Here is a 3,552-nt window from a genome sequence, read left to right on the forward strand (position 1 = left end):
CCCTCCCTCCCCCCTCTCTCTGTCTTACACACACACACACACACACACACACACCACCTCCACAACAAACACTGGACAGAGCATCAGGAAGGAAGATGGTCGTGAAGCCAGAGGGAGCTAAGGAGACCAAGGGTAGATGGAATCCCAGGGCAGAGAGATATCAGAAGGGGAAAACTATAAAAATCATGAAGGGGCTTCTGTTCACAGTAATGAAAGCTCAACTCCCAAAACTTATCACATTAAGGCAACGTATAATTACAGAGGCAACTGCGGGGTGTAGCACAGGGCCTCTGGGAACTCAGTTCTGGGCTCAATTTCTCTCTGAATCTGCAACTGTCCTAAAAATCCCATCAATTAAAAAATTTGAGGGGAGCTGGGCCGTGGTGGTGCACGCCTTTAATCTCAGCACTTGGGAGGCAGAGGCAGGCAGATTTCTGAGTTTGAGGCCAGCCTGGTCTACAGAGTAAGTTCCAGGACAGCCAGAGCTATACAGAGAAACCCTGTCTCAAAAAAACAAAACAAACAATAAATTTTTTTTTGAGGGGAAAAATGTGCGAGAAGACATAGGGGGTGGAGTTAAAGAATGGGAGGTGTGGGTGGCTGAGGCCTGTGTGGGGGGGTACCTTTTCTCTACTCTAGTGGATACTAGAAAGTCTACATTTTTTTAAAAAAAAGCACCTTTTTGGGATTCTGACACTCTCTCATGTCCTCTTCAGAGTAACTAGAATGTCACCCCAGAGCCACCCATTGGGAAACATTACCCTATCAGTCCTTGGGATGGGAGTGGGGTGTAGACTAGCCCTGAACTCTGCTGCTGGCAGTCTGGGCAATGGGCATCACTCATGCCCTAGGTCTCAGTGCAGCCACCCAGTCCTGGACCACAGGAACACTGTGTCCTCCACTTCCTCAGGTGACCGGCTTCCGAGTCTTAGCTGGGACAAGCGCATGTGACTGGAGCAACGCTGGTCACATCTTGAGGCATGCAACATGCTAAGTGTGTGGCCCCTCCAGCTTCTGTATCAGGTGTGGGTTGTGCCTATAGTGAAATCAGCTCCAGGGGGAGTCCTATACTCAGGGGACAGATGCTGTAGGGCCACCATGTTGTCCTTCACAGCTTCATTATCTGGGCTTATTGATCTCCACCAGAGGGATGTAGGGCCTTTGAGGCAATTGAACTTCCTCACTCACACTTAGAGCCTACCCTAAGCCTGGCTCCAGGGAGTCCACCAAAGTGAATGGGTGTAAGGATCAGACCATGGATGTAACCTTGGCCCTCGAGTGAGAAACTAAGCTATCTTTCCTGGAAGGCGGTAACTGCATGCCACCAGCCAAGTGTCTGAAGGCAAGGCCTCCCTCTCTGCCCACTCTGCCTTCTGTCTGCACTGGGAGAAGTGGACAGAAGTCTCACTAGGCCCAGCCTTGGCCTTAGTATTGTCACTGCCCAGTCAGCTACAATGGGTCTCCATGCGTGCATCTCGGTGCAGAACTGTCACTCTTCTGAGAGGAGAGGCAGTAATGGCCACAGGCCACCTAAGTTACCCTCTAAGCATCCACACAGCCCTGAAGACCCTCTCCAAACCTCAGTCTCCCCAGGGTGCATCCAGTCCCCAGTCCTTAACTGTTTGCCCTGCCCTCGTCTCTGCCTGTGAGGGCCTCAGAACAAGGCCCTGGCTCAAGCATCTTTACAGAGGAAGCCGGGAAAGGCAGGCTAGATCACAGGCACCTCAGGAGCCCGTGTCAGCCTACGCTAGCCCTCCTGTACAGAAGTCTGGCTCTAAGGAAACATCCGGGAAGTCAGAATGGGTAGCATGCATCTCTCCAGGGGGTTGAGAGGGGAGTGCATCCCTGAACATAAATCAAATGAGGTGTAAAATTGTTCCAAGCTACACTTCGTAAAACTGCTGCAGCGTGTCACTAATGGTGGCCCCAGAGCTGGTGACACACAGATGGGTACCTGGCTAGGCATGTGCCAGCTGGTGATGAGTTGAGGACAGGAGGCAGGCAGTGACTCACAGCTCTTCTGGGGGCCCAGCAAGCTCACTCTGGCCCTTTGTCACCTGATGGGGACTTGAGGATGGCCAGATGGAGCTAAGACTCCCTACTCCAACCTGGCCTCTCTTCCTACAGAGCTCAGAAGACCACTCGGGCATCTGGGTGACCTGAGGTAACACTCACCTAAACCCAAGGCTGCAAACAGGCCAAGGCACTAGAAAGGGGCCCAGGAAATCACCTTGTCTGTGCCAGGCCTCTTAACACAAGGCATTCTATGCAGCTGCTCTAGAGTTCGGGGTGCTGGGCAGGACTGCAAAGGTGAGGAAGAGCTTTTGCTTGTCCTGCTACGAAAGGGGAGTAGAGGGGAGAAGGAAGAGAGAGAGAGAGAGAGAGAGAGAGAGAGAGAGAGAGAGAAGGAGGGAGGGAGGGATGTAATCTCTCAGCTTCAGAGAGTCCCTCACCAGAGAACATCTGAGTCCTGACTCGGACCAGCATCCCTGGGTCCCTGCTGCTAAAGCTTTATGGCTGCCAGCAGTGGTCAGCAGTTTGACCAAGGGCACCAAGTATCTAGTCATGTTTGTGCACAAACTCATCATAAGGGCCTCTCTAGATATTCCCCCTAGGAGGAGTGACCTAAGGCCTGTGGCTCTCCTCCCTCCCATTGTGGTTTCCCTCCTCTCCACTGTGACTTCCCCCCACTGCCCCACCCCATGGCGCTCTTCCTTTACCCTGTGGCTCCCTTCCCCCACGGCTGTCTTTCCTTCCCGTTTGCCATTCTTCCTCCCCTCTCCCTGTGGCTCTCCCTCCTCCCTCCTCACAGTGGCTTCCTCCCTCCTCCCTCCCTCCTCCCTCCTGTGGCATTTCTCCCCTCTGTGGCTCTTCTTGACCTGCAATTCCAACAAGGCCCTCCCTAGAGAGCCTCCATTAGGGCTGCAGCAGCCACTGGCCAAGGATGTTCCTAGAGATGTGGAACTGAGCCAGGTGCTAAGGGGACACTCCTAAGCCCTGGGTGTCCTCTGTGTGAGCAAGCTTCACTCTTACCATTCAGATCTTCAGATGGTCCTCCTCAAAACAGACACCGGAGGCAAAGTTTGGGGTGCGTCGTGAGGGGGTCACCCACACGTGTAAGTGGAAGAAGAGAAAGGAAGGGCAGTAGGCAGAGACCAGTGAAGACACAGCAAGCAGAGAGGAGATCTCAACCTGGGCTCATCAGAGCATCCCAGATGCCCAAAGCAATGCGTGAGCCCAGGCTGGCCCTTGTGGCTAATGCAGACATTAAGGTACTGCCAACCAAAGCGACTACCTGCCACCTACGTGCTAACAGCACCCTGGAGGGCAATGGTGGGCAGCTCCACATCCTGGGAATGTGATTGAGCTCTTTCATCTCTGGATTTCCACAGCCGCTGTGGGGGCAGTTTCTGGATTCGGTTACCTGAAGTGAGTAGACACACTTTGATAGGCCTTTCCACGGGCTTGGTCCCAAAACTGAGTCAAAAGGCCAAAGTGAGCTGAACATCAGTGTGCATCTCTCTCTCTCTCTTTCTCTCTCTCTCTCTCTCT

At 53.2% G+C, this 3,552-nt stretch overlaps 1 long non-coding RNA gene across 1 annotated transcript in view; it reads right to left on the minus strand.

The window, feature by feature from the left end:
* Positions 1-3,552, minus strand: part of LOC116073089 — a 42,107-nt gene that overhangs the window by 37,704 nt on the left and 851 nt on the right. The gene's annotated exons all lie outside the window — the stretch shown is intronic.

Source organism: Mastomys coucha, unplaced genomic scaffold (assembly GCF_008632895.1).
Source record: "Mastomys coucha isolate ucsf_1 unplaced genomic scaffold, UCSF_Mcou_1 pScaffold23, whole genome shotgun sequence".
Classification (NCBI taxonomy): Eukaryota; Metazoa; Chordata; class Mammalia; order Rodentia; family Muridae; genus Mastomys; species Mastomys coucha.